At 35.4% G+C, this 13681-nt stretch overlaps 1 long non-coding RNA gene across 1 annotated transcript in view; it reads right to left on the bottom strand.

Moving 5' to 3' along the window:
* LOC142974582 (uncharacterized) overlaps positions 1-13681 on the bottom strand; it is an 84183-nt gene continuing 70502 nt past the window's right edge. The window contains exon 3 of the long non-coding RNA XR_012959574.1: positions 1-23. This is a non-coding gene — a long non-coding RNA (uncharacterized LOC142974582). The remainder of the gene's footprint in view (positions 24-13681) is intronic.

Below are 13681 nucleotides of genomic sequence, written 5' to 3'. Positions count from 1 at the left end.
AACTGTTAGGTCCACGACAGTACCTGAAAAAAAAGAGATTGTAATAAAGTAATCTATACTAATACTAATACTAATTACTAATTACTAATTACTAATTACTAATTAATATTATAAAGCTGAAGAGTTTGTTTGTTTGTTTGTTTGTTTGAACGCGCTAATCTCAGGAACTACTGGTCCGATTTGAAAAATTCTTTCACTGTTAGATAGCCCATTTATCGAGGAAGGCTATAGGCTATATATCATCACGCTACGACAGTAAGGAGCGGAGTAGTAACGAAAAATGTTACAAAAACGGGGAAAATTATGACCGTCTCTTACGTGACGCAAGCGAAGTTGCGCGGGTCAGCTAGTGTTACATATTGAGCTGTAGGGTCTGTGACTATATCATGTTTTGTTTTTTTTATATTAACAATAAACATACTCATATTAAATATGTCCGTCACAAACTTTCTCTTTTATAATATTAGTAGGTCAGAATTTTTCGTACTCCTCTGCTTATAAAATGTCCCTTATTTATAACCAACGCTCGCGTTAATTTCAGTATTCAATTATATAATAAATGTCGTAACAAAAAATATCATATTTCTTCTATAAACTAATAACCTAATTAAGTATAATTTCCAAGCGGATGCTGCAAGCGTTCCCCGGAGAAATCTTTAAGTGTACATCTAAGTGGTTTATAGTCAGTGTACATACCAGGTATTATAGTACCTAGTTCCGGCTTCCACGGCTTACAGCTCTCGCTAGTAATGTCTAGGAACTACTGTCGGAAACAAACCTGTTTTACTTCTTGTCTTTAAAATAGGTGAAGATTTAAGAAGATATTAAATAGTACCAGTGTTACGGCAATTGAAACGTATTTAAATTTTGTTTTAAGAAATTAAGTCAAACTACTTAAGTATTACAATTTTTTATGGCAATAGACTTTGCAATAATATTGTTTTTTTTATAATTGCGCACGGTGCCACATTGCTAGCAAAACGCAGACTAATTTCTACAAGCCATTTCTAAAGTTGTCATAAAAACATTTAATATATTTCCCTAAAAACTATATTTATGGCAATCATAAAATAATAACATGAGAAACACTTAAACTTATATCAAGATATGAAAAACTAAGGCAAGTGTCATTAAAATCTGCGATATTATTTTATAACACAACACTCGCTTTTAGTTCACCTGCGAATTGCCTTAAGAACATCGTAAAAACTTTTTCAGAGCGCAATAAAAGCCGTTACTCGCCTCATTTCACACGAAAATATTAAAGAAGCGTTTTTATTTACACGATTTGCGTTCCGGCGAGCGCCACTAGACCAAACTAAGTTAAATCATAAAAAAAAATTTTCCTGTTGACTCGTTTGTACTGGTCAATATTTGGGACAACTACCCTACTAATAACTTTTTTAATTTCGAATACATTGCTGCACGCATTCAAAGCTCAAACATATTTCATCATACCTAACCAGTAATGTATATGAAAGATGGCGATGTAGTCGTCGTATTATAGGGTGGAAGGCCCACTTAGAAGCAGCAAAAGACGTCTGTTAAATTATTCATAGACACATGTATCTCGCTTAACGCATCATTTTTCCTTCACGTCGTTACTGAAGGTGGTTCGTGTTATACTCAGAGCACGTAGCTTTAAGCTCGAATGTGTGATAATGTATGACTGTCAGCCCACATGCTCCTAACCTGAGCTCTGTGATGTTTTATTTAAATACCTTTACTTAAGGAATTATGGCAGGAACGAGGAGGGAATGCTGATATTATTATTTCAATTAGAAACTTTTGGTTGTCGTACTTTGTAATGGTTGAGTATGAGGACATGCAACATCTATCTAGGTTTGGTTTTGTTTGGATAAGAACTCCACGCTCAAGAAATGTTTCTATGACAACGATTAGAGCTATGTGATTACTATGTTGTAGTATTATATGTATAATATTACTGATAGTTGTTATAGACAATGCTTAGAGGCAAGGGTTCTAATAAAACAGAATTACGAGTATACGTCTAACACGTGTATCATTTTGCATTGCCCTTTAAAGTCTATTTATATCGTTAATACCGTTATCGAGTTAAACTTAAGTCTGAGTTAAGCGCTGAAATCTGACCTTTTAAAACTATTATGATCTAGCATTCAAAGTTAAGTTATAGTTAAGTTCACGCGTGGGAGATGAGATAAGTTTTACCGTTTGTCAATGAACAAGTAACAAGTTAAGAACTAAGTTGTTTGGAACATGTTTTTTACATACAGTACAGATACTGAAGGTGTGAGTGGATGTGTATGAAATACACCCACGTTTTAATATGAACAATTTTAGTTCCGTCTAATAGACGGTGAACCTATTGTCATAAACGGGGCACCTGACCAAAGTCCTACCTGCTACCAAAGGACTACCTATTAAAATATTCTTAGAAGTATTTACTTAGAAAAGTCTACCAACTTGCCTGTCCCGGAAATCGAACCTAAACCTCGTTACTGACGACTATGCTTACGCCCGGATCATGATAACATGGAGATATCAGATACATATAGGTTTACAGTTTAGCCTTAATAGTCCCTTCTGAATAAGTCTTGGCTAGTGTATCAGGTAGAATAGACTTATAATTAGCAATTGATCTATTGTTATTAGACTATATTATTATTATTGGTCTGTAAATCTTCTGTAAAAATAGATAAAAAGTTTTTTCATTTGCTGTCATTACTAACTATTGGTTAGTTTATCAATTTGAATTCTGACAGTAGTTCTCATACATTTGCTTTAACTTTATCTAGCAGATACGCTATCTTACACTTACTCATAGACTGAAACTGGCCGTAATATAATAATAATTTATCTGCCACGTCATCTCTGCTTTGTGTCCCCACAATGCCTATACTATCACAGTAATCTACTGTAGTTATGGCTTATAGTGTAACAAGAGATCATGATCATTCATAGTAATATTATATTGTGGAAGTAATTATACTGTCTATAGTGATTGGTGGGTACGTCGTAATTTGGTTTTGAGTTATTGCATATTGTCTTTGTTTATCGTAAATCAAATGCCTCTTTGGTAGTGTATGTAACTGCTGATCATGTGATCTCACATTTCAGGGCCGACAATCTATCTATCGGCTATGATTTTTTTGTCACTAAGAATTGCACTTGTGTAGCTGGGACTTTTACAAAGATATAAAACAACGGACGCAACAAGTAAATCCAGACCCGAAATTATTATTTGTGGATCAAATAATTGTTCTCACTCAATTGAAATCGAACTCACGACCTAAAACGCAAAGGTAGCAGCGTGGCGATTTTAACCACTGTGCCACGAAGGCAGAGTAAATATCGATAAAAAAATATTAAAGCAAGGAATATTTTGTGAACCTGTATCCAGCATCTTCGGGTACAGTACAGTCATATGCGAGTTATTAATAAACACAGATTACGCTTAACAAAAAAGTACACTACTAGTTTCAAGAATTTATTTTATTTTCAAATTGCTAAGACATTTATATAATTTAGTGTTAGTATGAATGAAATCCAAAGGTAAAATATACCTAAATAATATTTATAAACGGAAATTTACAAAAAATCAAACAAGTTTTTACTTACTCCTACCAGGGCAACAGAAGTTACAAGAAAGTATTCCAAAATCTCAAATCTGTACGTTCCCCATCAAACGGTGGACTTAGCCCCATTCAATATTCGCTCATCAATCACCGGCCACTGCATAGTCAAGTGCTGATCGATCTATTCACTCAGTGTGTAGCTAATAACTTGCCCATTGAACCACAGTACTGAGGGCTGACAAATTCTGAGGGCCTCAATAGATACTGTTGTGGGGTTCAGTAATGGTTTTAATTAGTTTTGTTTAATTGGTTGCTGAAGGACTGGTACTGCCTAGATGGGTTAAATACCGAGCCGCTGCTGGCAACAGGTCTCGGGTTGGAATCCTGAGTTGGGCCAAAAAATTTTTTTTGAGTTCTTAGTCAAAAAATAAGCCTAGCCCAAAGTTAGAAAGGTCGTGCCTCGGCGACAATGTAAAGCCGCCCTTCACTTAGTCACTATAAACAAAGTCCTTCACTTCTATGGAGATCTTTCACCAGTATTATAGGAAGAGAAAGCAAACCAATAACACCTTCTACTTTTGTAAACGAAAGTACATATTAATCATGTTACTTGCAAGTCTACTCATAACTAAGTATTTAGTTATGTAAAAAATATATTTTCTTGAGAAGGTAAATCACCTAAAACAAAAAGCCCTAACAATATGTCAAGCTCAATACTTCAATTCGTAATCAAATCATCATTTTACAATTCACCACATAAATACAATGACGAATACTCTAAGCCTATAATGAAAACTGACACACACACCCACAGCACAGGATAATGAACAAACGAGATTAGAAACGGCACGTAATGAAGTTCACTCATTCACTCATTCAGTCATTCAGTCAGTCACTCATTCACTCATTCGCATCGATGCCGGAATGTTTCGACAATGCAATTTCATTACAGTCACTGTGATTTTGAGTAAAGGGCTATTTGATATACGATTATAATCTTTATTAACTGCCTCTGTGGCGCATTTGAAATGTATTTGACTGCCGCGTAGTGGTCTCGAGTTCGAATCTTCGGTCGGGCAAAAAACTAATTTGAGCCTTTTAGCAAATAATGCCTGTATAAAGAGATTTAAATTGAAAAATTGTTAATGTTAAACTTTTTTTTGTTTTTATAAAATCCTAAAGTTTATATTACAACATGCCAGGGATTTAATGCCTAACCACACGTTCCTCAACTACACGGCAATTTAAATCAAAGACAATAAAAGACTATACAATCAACTTTAACAAAAAATATCATAAAATCTCAGCCAGCCTGTAACCATTGCATTCCAAGGTAAAATGCGTTTTTATATTTTTTTTTATTCCGTTTGAGTGTCCCATTGCTGGGCAACCCCCCTCCCTCCTTACTTCCAGATTACCCTATTGGCAGCAAGCTCCGACCAGTAATTCGCTTATTCAATTCGCTATTATAAATAGGCATTTCCTGAAATGAGCACACAAATCAAAAACAGTTGAATCCCCACAAGTGAGGCCTACATAGTTTAGTGAACGTTAATCAACGCGACCGGCGGCAGATTGAGCTAATTTTAAATGCATACGACTAACCTCTTGGTATGCCATACTAACCGCGTTTACACCGAAGTAAAACAATACTGTTATGGGCTAATATATGACTGATTCCGTTCCCGTTTCATTTGCTTTGGAGTGTAAGATATTAACCATGATTTTTATTTCGAAACTTAAAGGAAGATAACAAAAGCTGGTTACAATTAATTACTTTGTTAAATGACATTTATAATAGATTACGAGGCTTTTCAACAAACAAAAAACCTTCAAATGCAAAGAATAAATCCTAACAGAAGAACAAGCTCATAAATCTGAACCCAACCAGGGAAACGAACCTGGAAATTCTTAACACGCACTTTTAATTGCCTTTTCTATTAATATCATTCTGACTATCGACATAATTCAACAACTCTACAAAATATTACTAATTTTTTTTTCCAACAAATTTATAAATTACATTTCAAAATCTTTTCAAAGCCTAAGTCTGCTCTAAAGCCTCTATAAAACTGGCGCCCTTGAAAACCTACAATTAATATGCAAGCGGCGAAGAGATTTATGACAAAAAGGTTGTAACAGTAATATGAATTAGGTGAGACTGAAACGGGTAAGTGCGACATTGAAATATGCTCGGAGGGTAGATTTTAACTACATTAAAGGGTGAAGGACAAGGGTCTCGGAAGTTATTGTACTAAGTATTAAAATTATATGCCGTATTACAGACAATGTTATTGCAAAAATGTATTTCTATAATATTATGACAGATAAAGTTTCGTATAAAGAGTGATCTTGATGAAAATGCTTGTGATAGATATCCTTATCTTATCTTATACTTATAATAAATCAGTAGAGAGTTCAAGGTCAGGTTTTTTCCTGTCTGTATGTTACGCTATCACGTAAAAACTACCGGATAGAATGCACTGAAATTTGGTATATGCATAGAATAAGTAGTGGAGCAAGTACTGGGATACTTTTTATCGCATAAAATTTCATAGATTTTTAGAAAATTGAAAAAAATACGTAGAATTCGTTTGAACCTGCGTTTCCCTAAAGAGACCATAGATGGCGTTGCAAGCCATTTCACGACATTCACATATAGTTAACGCGGTGCCTGCCGTATCGATACCTGCTGTTCGCACCAACCAATAGATGGCGATATAGTCCGCAACACAGCATGCTTTTCCTAATTAATTTATTTTGATTGCTTTATTGTTAAAAAAATACCTTTGAAACAGGCTATACATTTATAAGATTTTCAAACATAAATGTTGTATGATATATTACTCAAAAATGTTGGTTTACGTGGTTCCGGTGCGATCGGGATATCCTAGATGGCAAATCGAGTAATTTCGTTTGTTGTCGTTGTTCGCCGCAACTAACAGATGGCGTTGTAGTTTGTAACACGTAACCAAATTAATTGGTTGCATCAAGGTGATAAATTGGATAGCTATGAAACAGACTATGTCGTAAGTTTTAAAAAATAAACAACGGATGATATATAAAAAATAATAACGGGTTACGCGGTTTCGGACGTATCATCGCAAGTATACCTACATTATTACGCGTGTGAAGAGCTCCGGCGCAGATAGGTCTGTTTGTACCTATAATAATATTCTGAATCCAGACGGGTAAGCAATGGTCAGTGTATAATAAAGTATTATATTTTACACTGTAAACTGGTACGGATACAGACGAGAGCGGAAAAGAAGGTAACCACAGGAAATCAGGCGCGCCTGAGCCTGTGTCACATTGTGTGCCCTTCGGGTCCCTTTCGTAAATAACCATTAGATGACAAAAGAGTTGTTAGCATTTTTATGTGAAGGTGTGTAGTGCTTCGCAATTCGCGTGCTCAAACGAATAAGCAACAGTACGAAATTCACGCGAGCAGAGCCGCACGGGTCAGCTAGTATTACAATAAAAAGGAAAACGTACAAAACTGCAGTATATTTGTTGTAAATAGTAGTCTATGTTATTTCCCAAAATATTATCTGCAGAATTGTTTCCAAGCCAGTCCAACCAAATTTATTTCAAAGAATGACAAACCTTACCTGATACAATTCGATCGAGTTCATGCATCCCTATATAATAGAACCAGCCAACTGTGCAGGACTTTGTTTATAGTGGCCAAGTGTGTGCACAATACACAGGTACACTCTTTGTTCCTTTACTCTCATAGTCTGGTGGGACGGCACAACCGACACGACAAGAGAGGTCAAGCGCAGGACCGATGGCTTTACGTGCTTTCTGAGGCACGGAGGTCTAAGACCTCAACTTCCCAACTCCGGGCAATCTCTGAGAATTTTTAAACAGAAAATCTCAGAAAAGAATTTACGTTTATTATTTTTTGACCTATTCTGACCAACCTAACCAACATCTTTACCCAACGTCTAGCCTCATTCACACAGTCAACTTCAATAGCCTTAACAAGATTAACGTCAGCAATTTCACTGGCTTTTGTACTAAACGCGTCGGTGTGACGGACGGCCTGACGTACGGGCGAGTTGCTTCGGAGATAGATTAGTTCATTTATTACGTCACGAGTGACGTCACTACCGACTATTAACCTAGTTCTCTAGATTATATTTGGGATATATTGGTCTAATTGTTGATGAATGTTTGAATATCCTTTGGCCCCTAATGCAACACGTAAAGCATGGCTATGATTTTGTCAAGGTTCCTAAAAGCTTCAACTTATAGTTAAGTACGCTTCCTTGTATTACAAGCAACATTCTTTCTTGGGGTAAATACTTACTAGCTAGCCAAATATCATCTAAATCGGTTCAATGATTTATTCTTGGAAGATATTTAGTTTACTTAATTATACTTTTGTCTCTCTCAATCGTAATGCAATCGGCCATCAGTTATCTCAATTCTGAACAGTAATGTGTATACAGTACTCACCTTGATATAAAATCGGGATTTTGTCAAATATTTACGGTTTCGGAGTTTTCTAAACAAGTCAGCTCGAAATGCGGAAGTCTTTTACTTACGCATCAAGTCGTTTCAAATAAAACTAAAAAAAATATAGTTATATACAGATTCAAATATAACTTTAGACATGACTGACAGCCTAACACCTTCCTCAATCATTTCCTAAACAGTAAACAGTTCACACAGAACTTTATTCAATATCTAACTGCAAACTCCAATTAGCACAAAACATTCAAAGCTCAATACTTGGCAAGTCTAAACTACTCTAACCACATCTAAGAAATAACTAGCCGAAGTGACAAATACTTGGAATCACGTTTTATCTACGGACCGTTAGTCGGGAATGTTCGGCATACTTCGGGTAAACTCGGTGAAGTTTGACGGACAATGTGTAAAGGATTATTCACATTAACGTCTTGTGGTGTTATAAAGGCACAAGTAATTCCTCCTTCTGGGTTGAATTAGCGCCTTTTTTATAGATGAAACATGCGTTTTTAAGAGTTAGGTGTAACAAAAAGGGATAAAATTTTCGTATTCGCTTTGCATGCATACTGCCATCTGTCGGGCATGTTAGAAAACTATTTCAGGTTTCAGATTAGATTTCGGAATTGATCAATAATTACAGATATTTCTGTATATTTGACAATGCTATCAATGTGTCCTGTATTTAGCATGCTGCTCATTAGATAGAAGCGACGAAATAAATTGTAAAAATTGCATTCAAACCTTGATTTTTCTTGACGTTTCATCACAAGTTGCACTGGGCGTGGTCGCGAACTAAATAAGCTTGCCACAACGTCAACATAAAATAAATACCAGATTATAAGTGTGTTTGTATGAAACAGACCTTACACGTTGGACCTCACCTAATAACTTGAAGCAAAAGGTTACGAGAAAATTGATTACAATTCAGAATGAACCCAAGATATTTGTATGAGAACAAATTGGTAGCCATTTATAATATTTATATATTTACCAGATGAATATTGTATTTGTATTTTGTACGTGTTACTCGTTCACTGTATTTATGAAATAGAATTGGTTGGAATAAATGGTATCGTTTGGGAAGGTCAAGTTTATGAAATATGGAAGAAAGGGGTTTGTGGAGTTTAGACCTCGAGGGAATAGAATTCGAAGTAAATGTCTACTAATATCCTATTTATTTGACAACGTGACATGAAAAGGTCGTACTGTTAAAATTCATGATGTTATCAAACAATACCCCAAAACTGTTTGTATGAGACTAATTGACTAACCTACGCGATGCTGCTCAAGTACAATATTATCATGTTTAGTGCCTAATAGGAGAGTGTTTAAAAAAAATATTTTTAATTCAAAGCCTAAAACTATCTTAATGTTAAATCAGTTTACCAATTTAGCCGTTAAAGTAAAACATACAGACAAACCTTCGCATCTATAATAACGGTTCAGATCAGCAAATCGCTAATTTAAGAAAGCGTTTGACACGAACAAAACCGCGAGCAAAAACTACTTCAATATAGAAACAAATCATATCATCATACTATCAAATCAGAAAGTATATTAAGAGTTGAAACGTTAAATATCATTGTAAATACAGTGACGTATATCGTATTAGGTAGTGCGCTGTATCACTCGTGCAGTTTGTCAATAACCGCTTATTCGACCCGATGCTGATAAACCTAGGGCAGTAGTGAGAGCTATGAAACAACAAGATGATTTTTTAACGTTATTTATTATCGACAACGAGCTGGCTATCGAAAAATACAGCGTGTATAGAACATACTTTTAAACTAATTTCTACGTATTTCGTACTATAATCGACTATCCACAACCGGTTAGCTATCGACAAATTTTGTATGAAATTCGCATCAATGTCTCTACTGGGGCCGTAGGAACTATTATTCCAACACATTTTAAATTGTTAAATAACTTAATATTTTAAATTGTTTAATAATAATAGTAATTAAGTGCTGCCAGCGGGTATCGTAAGAACTATTTTGGCAGTATATTTTAAATATCAAACTCTGTTTGCTTGATGGCTATACGCTCATTTTGCTGTTATTATAAAACACTTTAGCTAATAAATACTGTAGGTAAAACCTAGTACACAAACTCATAACGGCAATCTGATGGAAAGTCAAATTTCTAATTTGAATGAGACTTAAATTCTAATTTGTTTGAATTATTTCAGTGAACGTGAGTTAATCTTTTGTGAGAATATTAATTTAACTTTGTACGGAAGGAAATTAATTATCATTAATGTCATACTAATCTTCTGCGCGAGTGTTCTTGCGTGACGAACGAAATTTAGCTTTTGTTGTTTCTGAAAGTACTTAGTGTACAATGTAATGTTGTGAAACTGAACTAAGAGTAGATAACAATAAGCAATAAAGAATACACTTTTATTCTTTGAAATTAAGTGCATTTCTCAGATTTTTTCAAGCAAGTATCGTCAAAATAGATACATGAAGGTTGACGTCGACGGGCTAGGCTGAGGAAGTTGCGTGATGTCTTGGACACTTATCTCGTTGACGGGAAATGATTAAGAAAAGAGATCAACGCGGAGCTGTCAATATAGTTTAAGAAAAGAAGCATACTTTAATCTAATACCTTTAACTTTTTACTTGAAAAGATAAGAATTAAAGGCATCACTCAGCACACATTAGTATATATTTTGGAATACGGTACACATAATTACTGATAATTTACGGGCCAATAAATGCAATTGATTTATGCACGCTTCAAACACTACACCCCCTATTATTACAACACCCTTAACGCAATAACTAATTTCCGCACCCTGTAGCTACATTATTGACGCACAAGCTATTAAATTACAAAATCCAATTACATTAGGATAGAATTCCATATTATTATAATAATAGATAACGTAAAATTTACTGCATGCGTATATTGTGCTACGCAGTTGCTACGGCGTAGCCGACAGCTACGACGGCGTAGCAAAATTAACTCGCTTGTGCTGTAGACAGAATCATGCAACAATCAAGTTGAAGTTGAGAGGTTGGCAAACTTAAGATTCTTTATCCTTTTTCATGATTGGATGAGTTATACACTTTGGTTGATCTTGATGTGCAACTTTAACTTAAAGATGATATAAATTGCACCAAGCTAGAATCATTGTACGGCGAGGTCTTGGACTCGATTCCCACATGAACGAAATATTTGCTTTATATTTTTAAATCTTACTACGCACGCTATATACGATTCCTCATAGCTATGAGTACAATACAGTCCTAACTAACAACGGGAGCAGATTGATTGGTGTGCGCCAGAATTTAATCTGGTACAGCGAGCGACGCCACGTTGCAATCATACATTCATTACTGCTACATACTCGTGCAACGATCGTAATACTGTCCACTGTCGATTAACGTACTACTCGATAGTACTGTAGTAATTTACTTTGCAATGGTGTTAAGTTATCGTAAACAGTAGCTCGATTCTCTACTACTATCGACTACCGACAACCGAACTGTCATCGAGAAATTTTGTATGAAAATCTGATCAGCGCCTCTGACGGGTGTCGTAGAAAACATTTTGGCAGTACATTCTAAATGTCAAATGTCGATAGCTAGCCGGTTGTCGGTAGTCGATAGTGGTAGAGGATCGAGGTACAGGTTCATTATTGTAGGTTGAAGTGTCCTCCTAACCGATATTCAGCTGTAGTGGCCAGTTTTATTAAAACCGGCCAACTGTACAAGACTCTGTCCAAGTTTGTGCTATATAGGTACACTCTTTTTTATTTTACTCTCATAGCCTGGTGCAATAGATAACTGACACGGTAAGTGAGAGATCAGGCGCAGAACCGACGGCTTTACATGCTCTTTGAATTGTAGGACTACTTTGTTCCGAGTATGTGATGCTTCATAGAGTCTTATTCAAACGCAATTAATTAATTTTCTTTAACTTTTGTAGTTAATCTACTGTCTAAGTTGTTCCACATGGCGGTCTTTGACGTGTATTGGCGCCTTTTATTTCAATTGTCTACAGGTGATATTGACCTTTAACGCTTTTTCAATATACTGAGACGTTTATGAAATATTACTATGCTTAACTATGAAATGACCGATGACCGCTTCAAAAGTTACTTTACGGAAAATTTACTGACCGGTAAACGCCACTTATAACTTGTTAATGATGACCTCTAAATGTCAAATTTTAGTAAATGTCAAAGTACCTTGAAACAGTTTCTAAAGTTCATGATCACCCACACAGGTTGCACCTGCCGTGGTCACACGATACCTCCCACATATCGGAGGAATAGTGCGATTAATAACGTATTGTTGAACTTTACTTTTAAGATTGACCTTTACAATATTTCGTTCGAATTAACGATTTTAAACTCTTGCGACTGGTGCACATATTACTATTACTCTCGTTAGTGTTCTATGACTTCTATGTCGAAGTATCGACAAATCCGAACAATATAAACTCAGTGAAAACCAAGTGAGGTTAGGGGTAGAAACTCGCGTCACAAATAAACGATGCTTAGCAGCTACATCAGTGCCTTGATTCTCTACTACTATCGACTACCGACAACCGAACTGTCGTCGAGAAATTTTGTATGAAAATCTGATCAGCGCCTCTGACGGGTGTCGTAGGAAATATTTTGGCAGTACATTCTAAATGTCAACATTTCGATAGCTAGCCGGTTGTCGGTAGTCGAAAGTGGTAGAGAATCCAGGTACAGTCAGCCAGACCCAGTGTTAATTTGTGGTCATTCACGCCTAACAAAAAAAAATCATAATAAATTCAATATCCGTCTAAACTACATTCTCTGTAGATTGATACATCTCTTACTCGCACATTTTGACGAAAAGACAGACCAAAACAAAACAGTCCGAAAATAATCAGATGTCCAAAAGAAACAATTAACATAACGAGAAAGCGAGACAAAAAACGCAACATCGTCTCATCAGGATTTCATTGCTAACGTTTACAATTTCAATCCCCCCTCTCCTCCCCCTCGGTCGCCCAAACAGGATTTGTAACCGTAGTAAACTCATTAGAGCCAAGCTTTGTCTACATTCAAGAAATTATATTGGAGTGCGCTTAGGAATTTAACTATTCGGGCTTAATATCGGTAGATTTTTTGTGAAGCAAATAGCACATTAGCATGCTTATGAAGTCCGGGCGTTCGACCAAGTTTTTAATTTGCTTTTTTCTCCGAATTCGTCGTCTTTCGGATTTGTTTGACGGCCGGAATTTGGAGGTTTGAATAGTCTATAGATTGTGAAATAAGATGGTTCAGTTAAGGAGAATTTTGATTCTCATTTAGTACTTAAATCAAAATGGGTTACAAGACTTGCTGTTTCTCGAAGCAATTTCTTTTTCTGAATAATTTTTTAACTTTTTTCAGATTAAAAACGTGAAATGTGAGAACAGATTTAAGTCCCCACACAAAATATTATAATTATTAAAATCCAAAGTAAAAAATCTAATTTACGTTTTATTTCCAAATCAGTGGCGCTCAACGAAAAAAAATCCAGCTTTGAATTTTAAACTAGAAATTATCTGAAAAGTAAGTTTGAATTTTCAAACGGATTTTCAGTCTACATTTTAAAGAGTAAAAAGGATTAGAGCAGTTTTGTTTTAAAAATAACTAGAATGGAATGAGGAGAGAATCG

The sequence above is a fragment of the Anticarsia gemmatalis genome, chromosome 8 (assembly GCF_050436995.1).
Source record: "Anticarsia gemmatalis isolate Benzon Research Colony breed Stoneville strain chromosome 8, ilAntGemm2 primary, whole genome shotgun sequence".
Lineage (NCBI taxonomy): Eukaryota > Metazoa > Arthropoda > Insecta > Lepidoptera > Erebidae > Anticarsia > Anticarsia gemmatalis.
This window is presented reverse-complemented; position numbering and strand designations above follow the sequence as displayed.